Raw genomic sequence first — 19,552 nt, 5'->3', positions numbered from 1 at the left:
GTAAAATCTTTCTCCCTTGACATTTGGTAAATACCAGCCTGGATTCAGTTAGCCACACATGGATGGACATATTTATATTACACACTTCACATCCTTTGAAATCCCAAAGTGCTTCCTCACCCAATGTAATCACTTGTTCTGGACGCAAACATAAACCCAATTTCAGCACAGCCAAGTCTCACAATTGGCAATGAGATCATTAAGCAATGGATCCCTTTTGGTGGTGGTGGTTGAGGGATAGATGTTGGCCAGAACATAAGAACATAAGAAATAGGAGCAGGAGTAGGCAACCTGGCCCCTCGAGCCTGCTCCACTATTTAACAAGGTCATGGCTGATCTGATCATCGACTCCGCTCCACTTCCCTGCCTGCTTCCCATGTCCCTTTATTCCCTTATCGCTCAAAAATTTGTCTATCTCCGCCTTAAATATATTCAATGACCCAGCCTCCACTGCTCTCTGGAGCAGAGAATTCCACAGATTTATAAACCTGAGGGACGAAATTCCTTTGCATCTCAGCCCCTTATTCTGAGACTTAGGGCTCAATTTTCCCCAAAGCTGTTTTTTGGCGTACTTCAAGAGTTATGCCCGTTTTTTGGGGGCCCAACTATGCCAAAAAAAATCATCCAAGTTTCCCGTTTGAATTGTTCATTTTAGAGCTTTCTAGCCTGTCCTTTAGCTTTGGGGGTGGAGTCCAAGATCTGCGCCAAAAATATTGGGTTGCCACGGTAACCAGGGACACACTGTGGGCTGGGGCTGGAAAGTGAAACATACAACAGCCAGCTCACAGCAACCTGCACACCTTACACATTGCAGCAACTTACCACATTAAATTATTAAAGTGTTTATGACAAAAGTCTACCTCCCCCTCAGCCCCCATCCCGATGCCGGTGCCCACTACTATCCCAGACCGAAGGGCCACCTCCCTCCTGGTGCCCGCTGCTATCCCAGGCCGAAGGCCCCCCACCTCCCAGTACCCACTACTATCCCAGGCCAAAGGGCCTCCAAGTGCCGGTACCTACTACTGTCCCAGGCCGAAGGGCCTCCTCCCTCCCGGTACCCGCTCCTATCCCAGGCCGAAGGGCCTCCTCTCTCCTGATACCCACTCCTATCCCAGGCCGAAGGACCTCTTGCCTCCCGGTATCCTAAACTCTGGCCTAAAGACTTCCCTCCCCGGGCGGTACCAGTACCTGCTCCTAATCTCTGGCCGAAAGGCCTTCCCCACCCTGACCCCGCACGCCTCTCTCTCCCGTCTCTGCTGCTGCTGTCCGGGCTCTGGAAGTGCATCTGCTGAGCTGATTTCCTTACCTGCGCCGATTTTCTTAACTGCCCAGAAGCTTTTTCCACAGAGGTCACATATGCCATCCAAAGAAAAATTGGAGTAAATCGGAGCTGCCAAACTTGCCAGAAAATGGCCAGAATTGCCGCGGGTGGCAGGTTACGCCCCCAATGAGGTAAAAAAAAACTAAACGAAAAAAATCGTAACAAACTGAGTTATACTGGCGCACAATCTTTGGGGAAACTTGGATTTAAAAAATTTAGGCCAAAAAAAATGGCACGCGCAAAAAAAACGGCGCAAGTAACTGGGGAAATTTGATCCCTATGTTCCCTCGTTTTAGTTTCTCCTATGAGTGGAAATATCCTCTCTGCATCCACCTTGTCGAGCGCCCTCATTATCTTATATGTTTCGATAAGATCATCACTCATTCTTCTGAACTCCAATGTGTATAGGATCAACCTATCTTCATAAGTCAACCCCCTCATCTCCGGAATCAACATAGTGAACCTTCTCTGAACAGCCTCCAATGCAAGTATATCCTTCCTTAAATACGGAGACCAAAACTGTACGTAGTACTGTAGGTGTGGCCTCACCAATACCCTATACAGTTAGCAGGACTTCTCTGCTTTTATACTCTATCCCCCTTGCAATAAAGGCCAACATTCCATTTGCCTTCCTGATTACTTGCTGTACCTGCATACTAACTTTTTGTGTTTCACGCACAAGGACCCCCAGGTCCCTCTGCACTGCAGCACTTTGCAATTTTTCTCCATTTTGCTTTCCTATTTTTTCTGCCAAAGTGGATAACCTCACATTTTCCCACATAATACTCCACCTGCCAAATTTTTGCCCACTCACATAGCCTGTCTATATCCCTTTGCAGATTTTGTGTGTCCTCCTCACAATTTGCTTTCCCACCTATCTTTGTATCATCAGAAAACTTGGCTACATTACACTCGGTCCCTTCATCCAAGTCATTAATAGAAATTATAAATAGTTGAGGACCCAGCACCAATCCCTGTGGCACCTCCCTGGACATTGTTTGGCAACCGGAAAATGACCCATTTATCCCGACTCTCTGTTTTCTGTTAGTTAGCCAATCCTCTATCCATGGTAATATATTACCCCCAACCCCGTGAACTTTTATCTTGTGCAGTAACCTTTTATGTGACACCTTGTCGAATGCGTTCTGGAAATCCAAATACACCACATCCACTGGTTCCCCCTTATCCACCCTGCTCGTTACATCCTCAAATAACTCCAGCAAATTTGTCAAACATGATTTCCCTTTCATAAAACCATACTGACTCTGCTTGATTGAATTATGCTTTTCCAAATGTCCCGCTACTGCTTCCTTAATAATGGACTCCAGCATTTTCTCAACGACAGATGTTAGTCTAACTAGTCTATAGTTTCCTGCTTTTTGTCTGCCTCCTCTTTTGAACACTCAGAGAACTTTCTGCTCTTTATCATAAAGTGCCATGGGATCTTTTATGTCAATCCAATTCGGCAGATGTGGCCTCAGTTGGATAGTTCATCTAAAAGATGACACCTCCGACAATGTAGCACTGTCACAGTACTGCAATGAATTGTCAGCCTAGACTGCGTGCTCCAGACCCTGGAGTGCTGCTTAAACCCATAACTTAGGAGTCAGCGACTGCCTTTCATGAGCCAAGCTGATACTTAACAGTGAAAAAAGAAAGAGCGTTTGTATGTGTCCAGCAACTGATGGACAAGAGACTGGGTGATTGTTTTGATTACAATTTACTTGCAGATAGGTACAGGTACAACTTCTCAAATCTGGCCACCTAGGGACCGAGACTGTGCCGATTTTCAGATTTTTCCGGATTTCGGAAAAGAAAATCAAGAGCGTACATATGCTACCAAGACAGATATGGGTCAGGTCGGGTCGCGGGTCATTCAGCAAGGCTCGGCAAGGCCATTTAAAACATTGCGGTGAAGCCACTAACTAGTCTGGTCTGCCGATTTTTGGACAATAATTCCGGATTTTATTTTACTGATTATCAAATGGGATTTTCTCAAAAATGTCCAGTTTTCGGACAATTCCAATTTTCGGACAGCTGGATTTGAGGCGTTGTATCTGTAGAGTGAATAGCAAGGACATAATTGCACACATGGCTCACGGGAGTGATTTTATGCCACTGTAGTACCAAAACAACGTGAACAGGAAGAATAGGTTGACCAGCCAATGGAAAGTCCCCTTCTCCGGATTGAATTTAATTTGCCACTGTTCTGCGCACCTTACCAGTTCATCAATATCTTTCTGCAGTCTACAACTTTCTTCATTATCATCTGAAAACTTCTTAATCATATCCCTTACATTCAAGTCTTAATCATTGATATTTCCTACATGTAGGGAGAAGCTGGTTTATGTCACGGTTGAATGGACACTAGCTAATGTTGCCTTCGAAGCCTGAACAACACCTCAGAAATAGAATAAATTAATACTGACACTGATTAACGAGCATGCATATGTAAAAATGTCACATCATTGAAAAAAAACTGTAAACAATATACTCAAGTGCAGCTGCCTGGACTATTCAGCTGATTGTGCACATGTAGTAAAATGGGATGTTTAAAGCCAGTAAAGAGGAGGGAAGAAAGCCTTTGATAGCATGAAATGAGGATTTACTTTCAATTAAAAATGTGGTTTTGGTCTGAATATTACAACTTATCCAATCAGTTCCAAAACGCAATTCAAAATTGCAAAGCTCAGCTTCAACCAGTTAGGATCCACATTCCTCAAGGCCATGCTTGATCTGTTGTTTTGCATTGCATGCAAATGAAGTACCAAATCAGAGCAACAAGTCAAAGAATTTGCAGATAAACAGTTTTCATTTCGCAAGGAACCATGTCAACTATCTTGTCCAATTATAGTTGCAATTCCTCAGCTAAAAATTGTTCATTTGACTTCTCAATTTCCCCATTTCAAATGAATTTTTTCTCTTTCTTGAGTGTTCGTATTAGCAAACAGTATTAGAATTAATGGACTCTACCTGTCTTCTATGAGCACAGTCTGGATTGAAACTCTACCTGAGAGGAAGCATCTATCTGCTCAACTGTTCCTGCTGTTTCTCTAGCCTGTGTCGCACGGCTAGATTTTCGGTTTTCTGTGAAGACGGTAGTTTTACATCAAAATTACCATGTTCGCTGCGCTACCGTCTTTAGACCTAACTTTCAGCCTTTACATATGCGCCCAGGGCAATGCACGATGATTCGTGGTGCAAACCGCGAGTTTCGGCAACTTTAGTCAAGGGCCAGTAGCGCTGCGAGAGAGACCTTGGGACGGGGGAAAAACAAACAAAAAAAAATAGCAAAAACAAATATTCACAAAATCCTTAGTTACTAAATCGCTGAAAAATAATTTTAAAATAAATCTTTAACTTACCTTTTTTGCAGGTCTGCATACTTACCGCTGTTGGCAGGGCTGCACTGACTGTCGCTATTCTGGGTGCGCGTATGGGTTGGGAGAGTGCCAGAACTCGAACGGTAACGCGATCCGCATCATTACACGTCCCTGGTGGCAAGTGGAAGCGCCGAGGATCCCGGCAACTGGGTTTTCGCCGCGGAGGATCAAATCACGGCGAAAACCTGGTCGCAAACTTTGTGAAAATCCGGCCCAGGCTTTTGTTTTTATTACATAGGGTTCTTCATCACTCAGCAATAAAGGTACAATTGGATTTAAGATCAAATTGAATTTCAGGATAGTGTTCATCTCCATCTCCACTTACAACCTCCATTTTGCTGACCGACCTACTTCTCCAGTCCAGTGGCGACTGGTTATTCTCAATTCAATCTATAAATGAGAAACTCAACACTCAGCACAGCTCAAATTAAAACATTACATAGTGAAAATGTATACATTCTTCTAACCTACTCAAAACTCAATACAATTTAAGAAAAGTCGAAATATTCCAGCCTTTTAGAGGCTACACAATCTGTGTCTTTCACCTTTCCTGATTGGGAGCAGCAACTGGTCCACCTGTGCAATGTCCAATTGTTGCAATGTCAGGCACAATATGGTCCAACAGGCTGTAAAGAGTTTGAGCCATTCAGTGCTTGATGGGATACGTCATGCATTAAGCATGCAAGGTTTTTGTAATGTATGCACCTGAGAGTATGCTCACAGGTTGTAGAGCTGTTGCTCGCTTCTGCGGTTACGTTCACGCCAGGGTGTCCTTGGAGATGGAGCGGTGTCCACCGGTATGCTCATGGCCTTCCGCAAGAGGTAGGCACTGGAGGGACTGGAGTGCATCATCACCCCTTGCAAACAAATTCTAATTTGACTGGTTTAATGTTCCAAAGTTTCATTTATTAATTTGTCAGTTCTAGTGCCCCTTTAATCAGGGGACATTTGATTTTATGTTTTACAAAAATAGTTGTTGAGCTGTTGCATTGTGAGTGGCTTAGCCAGTCACCTGATGTTCACAACACTCAATAAAACCCCAGTTAGTTGGGTCTAGGTCATCCACGACGAGGTATGCAGTTGTGAGCCGAGTGGATGAACTGATAATGTGTAGTGTGATTGTTAAACTATTGTTAATAAACCAACCAGTTCTTAATGGAAAATTGCTGCTAAGAATTCTTCAGCAAAGAACCCATGAAGCAAATACATTACAGTTTTACAGACAGCCATTTGGAAACCTATAGTTTTCATTTGCAACAGAATTCTGTTGTCAAATTACAAAGAAGCCCTCAGGAACAGGTGTAGGCCATTCAGCCCCTTGAGCCTGTTACACCATTCAATTAGATTATGGCTGATCTATACCTGAACTCCTTTTACCCACCTTTAATCCATATCCCTTGCTATGCTTAATCTCAATCTTGAAAATTTAAACTGACCCAGCAGAAAATTCCACATTATGTGAAAAGTGCTTCCTCATTATATTCCTGGATGGCCAAGCTTCAATTTTAATATTGTGTCCCTTTCAGGGCCTGTAACTATACATCATTTGTTTAATGCAATTATAAGGATGCACACAAGTATCTGTATTTATTTAGACCCAGATCAGCTTTGCCTTGTTTATAACATCAGCTTGAGAATTGCTTTGTTTACTGCTTTCCTTAACTGCATATTTTTTGGGATAACCAAGGTATCAAGGTTACTTTGTCAAGTGAGCACTCAAGTTATTATAAAATGTATTTATAGATCTTCTCCGCATAATCTTTATGGCACCAGATGCTGGTGAACCCTCACATCACCTCCACAGCAGGGGTTAATTCATTCTGTGCTACTCTTGGCACACGAGTTAATACTTTTGCATTGGCTTCCAAGCTTGGAATCATAGACTGCTGCTGCACAGAAGGAGGCCATTCTTCCCATCCTACCTGTGCCAGTTCTTTGAAAGAGTTATCCCATTAGTCCTACGCCCCTGCTATTTTTGTAAAACCCTGCAAATTTTTCCCTTTCAAGTTTTTATCCAATTCTCTTTTGAAAGTTACTATTGACTCTGCTTCGAGCACTCTTTCAGGTAATGTATTCCAACGCGCTGCATAAAATATCCTCATCCCCCCGCTACTTCTTTTGTCAATTACTTTAAATCTGTGTCTTCTGGTTACCGACCTCTTTGCCACTGGAAACAGTTTTTCCTTCTTTACTCTATCAAAACCCTTCATGATTTTGAACACCTCCATCAAATTTCCCCTGAAATTTCTCTGCTCTAAGGAGAGAAATCCCAGATTCTCTAGTCTCACCACATAATTGAAGTCCCTGATCCCTGGTACCATTCCAATAAATCTCCTCTGCACCCTCTCCAAGGCCTTGACATCCTCCCTAAAGTGTGGTGCCCAGAATTGGACACAGTACTCCTGCTGGAGCCCAACTAGTGTTTTACAAAGGTTTACTTACCTTCCTCGCATTTGTAATCTATGCCTCTATTTATAAAGCCAAGATATGCCTTTTTTAATAGTCTTCTCAACTTGTCCTACATCACCTTCAAAGACTTGTGTACTACATGAAATGTCTGTAAGCTTGTAATGTTTGCAGCGCCATACTGTGGATGTGGACGTATTGTGTACTGCAAGTGCAGGGTTAATAATAAACAGCCCGGGCAGGTTTCCGGAGACTTCCAAGAGAGCTGCCCTCCATGTTAGGAAGCTGTGTATGCTGTGTTCTGTGAATATCTCACATTTGGTGATGGAAGATGGGATTTTTCGGATGATTTAAAATTTTGTTGGTGAAGGATTCAGCTGGCCGACAGAGAGACTTTGGAAATTTCTGTCTTTGGAAAAAGCTACAAAATCCGAGGTAAAATACAGCACATGGTGTGAACAGCTAGAGATTAAAATGGCAGGTGTATTGGGATATTTGGGTGAATATAGACACAACCGGGAACATTTTAAAGCATATATGGATCGGCTAGAAATGTATTTCACTGCAAATAACATAATCGAAGTTCCAGACAATGCAGTCCAGAACCGGGCTGTGTTGGAACGTAAGAAAGCGATCTTCTTATCGGAGGCAGGTCCAGCATTATATGACACTCTTGTAAATCTGCTTGTGCCTGATGAGCCAAAGGACACAACGCTTAAAGAGATTTTAACGAAGCTGGAGCAGCACTATAACCCCAAACCATTAGCTTTCAGCAATTTCTATCATTTCGGGATTCAGAATCGAAAGACTGATGAAATAATCAGTGACTACATCATAACTTTAAAAAAACTATCGATGCACTGTAATTTTGGAAACTTTCAAAACCGAGTATTACGGGATCGTTTTGTTTGTGGGGTGAAAAATAATGCGATCAGAAGGAAGTTATTGATGACGGATGACTTGACTTTTGAGATTGCTTGTCAGACAGCGAGGTCGATGAGCATGGCCAAACAATATTCCCGAGAATTAAATAATGATTACGGTCGTCAGTCAACCGAGGTAAATCACCTGCAGGTTCAAAGTAAAAGATGGGCATGGCCGAAAGTCTCAGAAACTGGAAATTCAAATAGAACGTCAAAGTCGTGCTATAGGTGCGTGGGACAACACATTGCTCAAAGTTGTCTATACATGAAGGCAGAGTGTTTCTTCTGCAGGAAGACTGGGCATCTTGCGAAGGCATGCCGACTGAAGGGTAAACCAGTTTATAAAGCTATGAGTCCAGCGTTCAAAGCTATAATTAGAAATCCCAAAAGACTACATAGCATGGAAGAACAACAAAAGACGAGGAGATATTAGAGAAACAAGTCATCAGGATCATGAGGTTAACGGACAGCGATTCGGAAAGCATCAAAATCCACACAGATGTTGCGGGATTCAAGATACCAATGGAAATTGACACGGATGCATCCATGAGTGTAGTACTGGAGTCACTATACCGTGACAAATTGCGTGATTTCCAACTGGAGAAATCCAAGATAGAGCTGCGAGGCTACTCGAGAGAGAAAATCCCTGTGGTAGGTCGTATCACCGTACTGGTGAAATATAAAGATTAATTTCAGAACATGCCTCTAATAGTAGTGAAAGGAGACAAGCCAGCCTTACGAGGAAGAAATTGGTTGAGCTCACTGAAGCTGGATTGGAGTAAGATTTTCTGTGTGGAAGCGAGATTTTCATCAACGGATGAGGTTATCAAGCAGTATCTGAAGGTGTTCTGCGAAACGGGCAGTCCGATCCAAGGCTTCAAGGCGAGTGTTAGGGTACAGAAGGACGCTAGGTCAGTTTACTACAAGCCACGTTCTGTACCATATGCACTCAAGGAGAAAGTTGAGAAAGAACTCAAAAGACTAGAGACTGAGAACATTATTTGTAAGATAGATCGATGTAATTGGGCTACACCCATTGTGTTGTACCCAAGTCCGATGGTAAGGTAAGATTGTGTGGTGATTATAAAGTAACCGTAATCCAGGTTCTAGAGGGTAATGTTCCCAATACATTGTCGAATATAGAAGATTTGTTCACAACACTGACAGGTGGTCGGATCTTCTCAAAACTGGATCTTACGAATGCCTACTTACAGCTTGAACTAGATGAGGAGTCCAAGTCATGTTTGACTATAAATACTCATCTAGGCCAATATCAATTTAATAGGCTACCATTTGGAATGTCTTCCACCCCTGCCATATTCCAAGGGGTGATGAACCAGATTTTGCAAGGTATTGAAGGGGTAGTATGTTATTTGGATGACATACTAATTTCAGCACCCAATAGGCAAATTCATAATAACATATTGAATGAAGTCCTCAAACGGCTAGAGAAGCACAGAGTATGAGTGTCTGCTCATAAGTGTGAATTATTTAAAAACTCAGCAGATTACTTAGGGTACAGAGTAGACAAAGATGGATTACATCCAACCATGGAAAAATTGGATGCAATTAGAAATGTCACTGAACTTTGTTCATTCTTGGGTCTTTTGAACTATTATGGGAAGTTCCTACCAAATTTGGCTACAGTATTACATCCACTGAATGAACTTTTGAAAAAACAGGTCCATTGGAAGTGGTCAAAAGAATGCGATACAGCATTCTGGGAGTGTAAAAGCAAATTGGTAGAGAGCACCATGTTAGTTCGCTATGACATATCTAAGGAGATTAAGCTAGCATGTGATGCCTCTCCATATGGATTTGGGGCAGTAATCTCTCATGTATTAAGTAGTGGGGAGGAGAGACCAATTGCATTTGCTTCACACACTCTCAGTGCCAGTGAGAGTAATTATGCACAAATTGAAAGGGAAGCTTTGGCATTCATTTTGGGGGTCAAGAAGTTTCACAAATACTTGTATGGTTGTAAGTTGACCATCATTACAGACCATAAGCCCCTAACAGCAATCCTCCATCCAAAGTCCCCAGTTCCAACATGAGCTGCAGCCCGAATGCAAAGATGTGCTTTGATTTTGTCAGCATATACATATGACATTAAATACAGACGATCAGCTGATCACAGTAATGCTGATGCAATGTTTAGATTGCCTTCCCCATCACAAGTTATACCCGATAGGGAAGAAGTGTTTTATTTTTCATACATTGATGAAATGCCAATCACAGCTGAAGAGATTGGTAGAGCAACCACACGTGACCCAGTGGTGTCAAAGGTGTATGAGTATATTGCAAATGGATGGCCAAACCAAGTAACAGACAAAGATACACATCCATTCTTCAGTCGATAAAGATTGTATCATGTGGGGTGCAAGAGTGGTTATACCAAATAAATTCAGGTCCAAATTATTAGGAGACCTCCATGACCAGCACCTGGGAATGTGCTTGACCAAGAGTTTTGCACGCAGTTATTTATGGTGGCCAGGTCTTGATAAAGATATAGAGTACATCGTGAGTCAGTGTACGGCATGTCAATCGGTAAGCAAGCAACCACCACCAGTACGATTACAGCCATGGAAATGGCCTCCAAGGGTGTGGCAAAGGCTACATATTGATTTTGCTGAGTTAGAAGGACAACAATTGTTCATTGTGATTGATAGCCATTCGAAGTGGGTTGAGGTGTTTCCAATGTGGAAAATAACAAGTAAAACATTGGACATTTTACGAAAATTATTTTCTGCATTTGGCCTCCCTGAAGAAATTGTTTCGGATAATGGACCACAATTTCTTCAGAAGAATTTGCAAAATTAATGCGCAAAAATGGTGTGAAACATACCAAGGTTCCACCATACCATCCTGCTTCGAATGGTGCAGCAGAGCGCACTGTACAAATTATAAAACGTGCCTTCATAAAACAAATGTTAGATCCAAATCCAAGGAAACGACAATTGTCATTGGATCACAAATTGGCTAATTTTTTGATTACATATCGAAATACTCATCATACAACTACTGGTAGAACACCAGCAGAGTTGTTTCTCAAATGACAGCCACGAACCAGATTCTCGTTGTTGAGCCAAATTTGGCACAGTCCGTAGAAGAGACACAATTAAGACAGAAAGAGAATCATGATAAAGGTAGCGTAAAAGAGAGAAGTGTGAAATTAAACCAGAAAGAGAGAATGAAGAACCATCACCATAAATGGTTAAAGTGGTTACTAGGAAGAGTGGTGAAGATATGTGGTCCTCGCACATATTTGGTAAAGATGTTTGATAATGGACAGGTTAGGTTTGTTCATATTGATCATATTTTACCTACAGACATGGAAGGAGTTGAAGGTGGGAATGATTTAATTATTTCTGACTCATCAGATAGTTTTGATATACCAGTAGCAAATCCTAAATCCAATGTATTGGAAACAAATCCAGGAGAGAATCAGAATGAAAGTCTGAGTCCGAGTCAGGAAAACAAAGCGCCTGAAGTTAGAGTGAGTTCAAATGAAAATCAAGGAAATTCCATGGAGGAAAACGTTCCTTAAGATGAGCCTCCAATGAGTTTAGATTCGAGACCATGTTTTGAAGGTTTTGTTCGAGAGCGAAGGTATCCTCTTTGAAACAGAAAACAAGTGGTAAAGTTAAATTTGTAAATATGGAAAAAAATGTTATATCCTGTGTTATGTATAAACATGAAAGTTATGTCTGATGTTTGTTATGATGGCTTCTTCATTAAGGAGGGAGAAGTGTAATGTCTGTAAGCTTGTAATGATTGTAGCTCCACACTGTGGATGTGGACGTATTGTGTACTACAAGTGCAGGGTTAATAATAAACATCCCAGGCAGATTTCCGAAGACTTCCGAGAGAGCTGCTTGCCATGTTAGGAATCTGTGTGTGCTGTGCTCTGTGAATATAATCACAATACACCCCCAGGTCTCTGTTCCTGCAACCCCATTTACATTGCACCTTGCTTCGCAATTTTAATGGAGCTGCAAACTTGTTAAAACACAGGCAGGAAATGAAACACAAACCTATGAGCCAGCGCACGGAGAATAGTACAGAGAGGGAATTAAGCTTCATCGTGTGATTCCTATCTCAGGCTGGCTGTTGAGAGATGCCACTTAAAGGAGAGTTGAGTCTATCAGCAAATAACAGGAGAGAAATATAACCCTAAATATGAAGGCTTTGGTTGAAGAAGGATTAGAATTTGTTTTGGGACATTCTGCTCTGCTACGAGTTCTGAAGTTGAGAATTTGCACCGTGGAGCTGTGTAGTTTTATGTTGAAGTCCAGTGGCTATATCATGAGAGGCGGAACACTTTATAAGCATTGTTTATCCTTCAACCAAGGTTCTGAAATTAGAAAGCGACTTTATTTTGTCTCGTTATATATGGCTTGCTGTTCATGCCAAACGTCCCACTGACTGCCAACATCTGCCTCTCCATGCCAGTATCATCAGCAGTAACATGACTCGGCCCAGTGATACTGTGACAAATTTCGGGACGCAGAAGAGGCGAGGGCCCAGGGGCAGCATGGGCCAGTCCACACTGTGATATGTGTGTGCACTAGGTCTGTGCAGCAGAGCAGGTTAGTCCTTGCCACTGGACCAAGATCTAGCTCTGACAAGCCCATGTGGTGGCTGGTGTGCAACGGCATCTTCCACCCATCAAGATATAGTTTGGGACCTGGAATATCATTGAAACACCTGTGAACTCATCCTTTTTTGGCGTGGAAGCAAGTCATCCTTGTTTTGAGGGACTGCCTTTGATGACTGGTGCGATTTTCGCAACCTACTGTGACAAGCATGATCTCCTCATTGTGTTCATCACAGCAGGTTGGCATTTTCCTTTTGTGGCCTTGTTTGCAACCGCCACCCCCCCCCCCCGCCCACTTGGCTCAGTTTATCCCACTTTTCCTGCTGTTATTAACCAACCTGATGCTTTACCAGATGATTGTCAGCACCAGTCCTGCTGCCCAAAGTCTTGTCCTGTATGATGCCTTTTCATTACTACAGCCCTACCCTCAGACAGGTTCCGATGTTGGGGATTGATGCACGAATTGTTTAGCCACGACATCTTGAGTTAAAAAGTGAACCAATTAAGTGCCGGAAATTATGTGCAGGGTATTAGTGAGTGAACAGAGAGAGAGAGATTTAACATGCCCTGGGTCTCGCTACATTCGTCTAAATATTGGGAAGGTAAAGGCACACTCTCGTTAACACGGGATGCGAGGTGTGCTTACATTTCAGAATGGCAGGCAGTGACTAGTGGGGTACCGCAAGGTTCTGTGCTGGGGCCCCAGCTGTTTACACTGTACATTAATGATTTAGATGAGGGGATTAAATGTAGTATCTCCAAATTTGCGGATGACACTAAGTTGGGTGGCAGTGTGAGCTGCGAGGAGGATGCTGTGAGGCTGCAGAGCGACTTGGATAGGTTAGGTGAGTGGGCAAATGCATGGCAGATGAAGTATAATGTGGATAAATGTGAGGTTATCCACTTTGGTGGTAAAAACAGAGAGACAGACTATTATCTGAATGGTGACAGATTAGGAAAAGGGGAGGTGCAAAGAGACCTGGGTGTCATGGTACATCAGTCATTGAAGGTTGGCATGCAGGTGCAGCAGGCGGTTAAGAAAGCAAATGGCATGTTGGCCTTCATAGCAAGGGGATTTGAGTACAGGGGCAGGGAGGTGTTGCTACAGTTGTACAGGGCATTGGTGAGGCCACACCTGGAGTATTGTGTACAGTTTTGGTCTCCTAACCTGAGGAAGGACATTCTTGCTATTGAGGGAGTGCAGCGAAGGTTCACCAGACTGATTCCCGGGATGGCGGGACTGACCTATCAAGAAAGACTGGATCAACTGGGCTTGTATTCACTGGAGTTCAGAAGAATGAGAGGGGACCTCATAGAAACATATAAAATTCTGACGGGGTTAGACAGGTTAGATGCAGGAAGAATGTTCTCAATGTTGGGGAAGTCCAGAACCAGGGGTCACAGTCTAAGGATAAGGGGTAAGCCATTTAGGACCGAGATGCGGAGGAACTTCTTCACCCAGAGAGTGGTGAACCTGTGGAATTCTCTACCACAGAAAGTTGTTGAGGCCAATTCACTAAATATATTCAAAAAGGAGTTAGATGAGGTCCTTACTGCTAGGGGGATCAAGGGGTATGGCGAGAAAGCAGGAATGGGGTACTGAAGTTGAATGTTCAGCCATGAACTCATTGAATGGCGGTGCAGGCTAGAAGGGCCGAATGGCCTACTCCTGCACCTATTTTCTATGTTTCTATGTTTCTATAAATAGCAGGAAAAAGTTGTAACAGTCACTTGGTTCACCAGTGTGAGGGGTGATTTCTCAGTAGATGGATTTAGTTCCTTTTTAGCGTTGACTTTTCCGAGCTACTTCTGCAGTGATTTTGCGAATTCAGCCATTTCAATTCAAAACTCAGTAATTATTAATGCAAATCCTAGTTTTTTTTTTCATTGTGGTTAACGTTGTTTTAAACCCCATACCACACAATAAAAATGGGATTTCACATATTTAATCGGTATAAATCAGTGACTCTGATAATAGAGCATCCGTTACATGGCTTAATCTCCCGATTCGAATAAACGTACAGGCTGGAAATTACTGAGAAATGCCTCTGCAGATCTGTTAGCATTTTTTAAAAAACGTCATGGGGCCAAATTTTGAATTTGCCGTCGTATTTTGTTCTCAGTTTTTCACGGTTGATAATGGTAATATGTTGATGCCTTAACATCTGAACTGAATACAGCACAATAAATGTTACCTGATTTAAATAATTAAAAATGTTTTAATAACATTTGGGCGAATGCAGCAAAGAAGAAAAAAGAAAGAATTGCATTTATAGAGTGCCTTTCACAACCACCGGATATCCCAAAGCACTTTACAGCCAATGAAGTACTTTTTGAAGTGTGGTCACTGTTTTAATGTAGGAATCACAGCAGCCAATTTGCGCACAGCAATACCCCATGAACAGCAATGTGGTCATGACTAGATCATCTGTTTTAGTGATGTTGTTTGAGAGATAAATATTGGCCAGACACCGGGGATAACTACCCTGCTCTTCTTTGAAATAGTGCCATGGGATCTTTTCCGTCCACCTGAGAGAGCAGACAGGGCCTCGGCTTAACGTCTCATCTGAAAGACAGCACCTCTGACAGGGCAGCACTCCCTCAGCACGGCACTCAAGTGTCAGCCTAGATGTTTGTGCTCAAGTCCCTGGAGTGGGACTTGAACCCACAACCTCTGACTCAAAGGTGAGCGTGCTGCAACTGAGCCAGTAGCTGACAATGGGTTACTTCTTACATGGCAAAACAGCCACAAGTCCCTGGCTTAGTTCAGTGTATCTGCTGGATTCAAACTGACTGGTGAGCTGAACACGTGGCCCAAGACAATGTACAATCAGAAGCTCCTGTACACAGAGCTGTCTGTCTATGGGGCTACAAAATGACTTTGCCTGTTCTCCTCTCTCCAAACCAACCCACATCTTCACTCCAGAGACAGCTAGCAATCAACTTCAGACCTCCAAAGACTGTCCGGATATGAAACACAGAGGATCAATGAGCGGATGAATCAATTCGAGAATCTGTGTCAAACACTTCGAATGACCCATCTGATATAGTGGCAGCAATTAAACCATGCATACCAACAACTTGCATTTATATAGTGTCTTTAACATAGTAAAATGTCCCAAAGCGTTTCACAGGAGCATTATCAAACAAAATTTGACACCGAGAAGGAGATATTAGGACAAGTGGCCAAAAGCATAGTCAAAGTAGTAAGTTTTAACGAGCGTCTTGAAGGCAGAGAGAGAGGTAAAGAGGCAGAGTCATTTGGGGAGGAAATTCCAAAGCTTAGGGCCGAGATGAATGAAGGCACAGCTGCCAATGGTGGGGTGTAGAAAGCGGGGGATGCATGAGTTGGAGGAATGAAGAATCTTTGAAGCATTGCCGGGTTAAAGGAAGTTAAATGATGATATTAAGCATCATTAATACTGTTTATGCTTACAGACAAAATTACATTTTATAGCTCAATAGTTAAGCCCTGAGGAAATAGATCATAAAGCTGGCTGTAGGAATGAAATGAAGAATGAATATTACAGAGAGTTACACTTTTGTGCACTCCTTGCAACACTCCTTAATTTGAATGATTAGAAAACAACGATCATCTATAACTTGGTATTTCATTTTCAATCAAGGAACAATTTCTCAAGCACATGAGTAATTACAGGATAAAATTGTTTTGAAAAATTAATTTTACCCCAAAGTACCTGTCACTCAAGAGGAAAGTAAATCTGATTACTGGCCAACATTTAGAAAGATTTAAAAACAGAAAATGCTGGAAATCTCAGCAGGTCAGACAGCATCTGTGGAGAGGAAGCAGAATTAATGTATCGGGTCGATGACCCTTCGTCAGAACTGTTCGTACTGACGAAGAGTCATCAGCCTGATACAGTAACTCTGCTTCCTCTCTCCACAGATGCTGCCTGACCTACTGAGATTTCCAGCATTTTCTGTTTATTCCAGATCCCAGCATCTGCAGTACTTTGCTTTTGTTTTAGCAAGGTTTAGCTCTGAAAGCTGCACGATGAAATCCGTGACAAAATGGAGTGTACTGAAATGAAATGTAGAAGAGTTCTTCATTCATCTTCGGATGACTACATGTATTGTATTGTCAAAGCTGGACTTCAGAATCCAAGAAATACCATTTGTTTGTTCCAGAAGGAAAATTCACTTATTTCAGTTAGTTGCTGAATACAGACTTTGATAAGCTTTGAAAAAAAGAGGGGTTGGATAGTTAACCTGAAAACTATCACAAAACACAGGGACAGAGAACTAGAATGCCAGTGAAATACTCAAAGAAATTGTATTCAAATCCAATCGATGAAAGTGCTATGAAGTGGTCTGCTCTTACAAGCGGAACTCTGACCTTGAATGTGCCATCAAGAGCTGGCCACAACACATGACATGAAACAAAACACAATCTTGCATCATTTGCACTCCAACCAAATGCAAGGTCAACAGGACGGGTCGTTGGAAAATTGTAAATGCTGGAAACAAATGAAAAACCACAGTAAATGCTGGAAGTACACAGCAGGTAATTTGAAGTCTATCAACTCTGGATCAGTTCCTATGAAATGGAGGGTAGCTAATGAAACACCACATTTTAAAAAAAAGACGGGAGAGAGAAAACGGGGAATTATAGACCCGTTAGCCTGACATCAGTAGTGGGAAAAATATTGGAATCAATTATTAAAGATGAAATAGCAGCATATTTGGAAAGCAGTGACAGGATCGGTCCAAGTCAGCATGGATTTATGAAAGGGAAATCATGCTTGACAAATCTTCTCGAATTTTTTGAGGATGTAACTAGTAGAGTGGAGAAGGGAGAATAGTGGATGTGGTGTATTTGGATTTTCAAAAGGCTTTTGACAAGATCCCACACAAGAGATTGGTGTGCAAAATTAAAGCACATGGTATTGGGGGTAATGTATTGACGTGGATAGAGAACTGGTTGGCAGACAGAAAGCAGAGAGTCGGGATAAACGGGTCCTTTTCAGAATGGCAGGCAGTGACTAGTGGGGTGCCGCAGGGCTCAGTGCTAGGATCCTTGCTATTTACAATATACATCAATGATTTAGATGAAAGAATTGAGTGCAATATCTCCAAGTTTGCAGATGACACTAAGCTGGGTGGCGGTGTGAGCTGTGAGGAGGATGCTAATAGGCTGCAGGGTGACTTGAACAGGTTAGGTGAGTGGGTAAATGCATGGCAGATGTAGTATAATGTGGATAAATGTGAGGGTGGCAAAAACATGAAGGCAGAATATTATCTGAATGGTAACAGATTAGGAAAAGGGGAGGTGCAGCGAAACCTGGGTGTCATGATACATCAGTCATTGAAAGTTGGCATGCAGGTACAGCAGGCGGTGAAGAAGGCAAATGGCATGAAGGCCTTAATAGTCAGGGGGTTTGAATATAGGAGCAGGGAGGTTTTACTGCAGTTGTACAGGGCTTTGGTGAGGCCTCATCTGAAATATTATGTTCAGTTTTGGTCTCCTAATCTGAGGAAGGATGTTCTTGCTATTGAGGGAGTGCAGCGAAGGTTCACCAGACTGATTCCCAGGATGGCAGGACTGACATATGAGGAGAGACTGAATCGACTGGGCCTGTATTTACTGGAGTTTCGACGGATGAGAGGGATCTCATCGAAACATATAAAATTCTGACGGGACTGGACAGGTTTGAATGTTCCTGATGTTGGGGAAGTCCAGAACCAGGGGTCACAGTCTAAGGATAAGGGGTTAAGCCATTTAGGACCGAGAGGAAGAGAAACTTCTTCACTCAGAGTTGTTAACCTGTGGAATTCTCTACCACAGAGAGTTGGTGATGCCAGTTCATTAAATATATTCAAGAGAGAATTAGATACGGCCCTTACTGCTAAAGGGATCAAGGGGTATGGAGAGAAAGCAGGAAAGGGGTACTGAGGTGAATGATCAGCCATGATCTTATTGAATTGTGATGCAGGCTCGAAGGGCTGAATGGCCTACGCCTGCACCTATTTTCTATGTTTCTCTGTTTCAAACAGAGACTTGGCCTGAATTGAGAAGTTGATACAAGTGGACCAAAGAGAGAGAAAGCCGTGGGGAAGATAAACTGTCTCAATGCATTACTTCTGACTAACGGCTATTCAGGGAACCTCTTCTCAGTTTTTAGTTGAATTGTTCTCCAACTGATAATAAGGAATCAAACAAGAACTGTCTGGATTACTCTACAATCAAATTTTCATTTCCTCTCCTGTGGGCTAGCTCCTCAATTCTTTGCCAATTGACCTTTGCCAAAGGTTATAACACCACCATTTAGGAAATTTTTCGGCGAGCTAATCTGTGACAACTTTGATACTTTTCTGTGTCAGAGTTACTTGGAAATATGATGTTGTTCGTTGATTTCAAGAGTGAATTGTTTAAATATTCGTAGTAATATTGTAGCTAAGCCAAAACACCATCTAAGCTACTTATTCCATCAGGACATACCAGTATGTATAAAATCATACATACTCCACTTATGGATGTGCTGTCAGGAAATAAAACATTTTATTCTTTCAATTTTACTTTTTTCACATTAAGATTGCAATTACCATTTTTATGCAATTTTTAGTATCTGCTTCTCAGCATAAAGACTAAAATGTTCAAATAGTCCATGGAATAGTTCCTGTGCTACAGAGAACACAGAAATGTTCATTTAAAAAGGGCATCTAAGATTGAATAAGAGACGATGTTAGAATGAAAGAAAGAAGGACAGACTTGCATTTATCTAGCGCTAGACATCCCAAAGTGCTTTACAGCCATTTAAGTATTTTTGGAGTGTAGTCACTGTTGTAATCTAGGAAACGCAGCTACCAATTTGTGCACAGCAAGCTCCCACAAACAGCAATGAGATAATGTCCAGGTCATCTGTTTTCGTGATGTTGATTGAGGGATAAATATTGGCCAGAC

Source organism: Pristiophorus japonicus, chromosome 11 (assembly GCF_044704955.1).
Source record: "Pristiophorus japonicus isolate sPriJap1 chromosome 11, sPriJap1.hap1, whole genome shotgun sequence".
Lineage (NCBI taxonomy): Eukaryota > Metazoa > Chordata > Chondrichthyes > Pristiophoridae > Pristiophorus > Pristiophorus japonicus.
The sequence above is the reverse complement of the archived record's forward strand: the minus strand, read 5'-3'. Positions refer to the sequence as shown.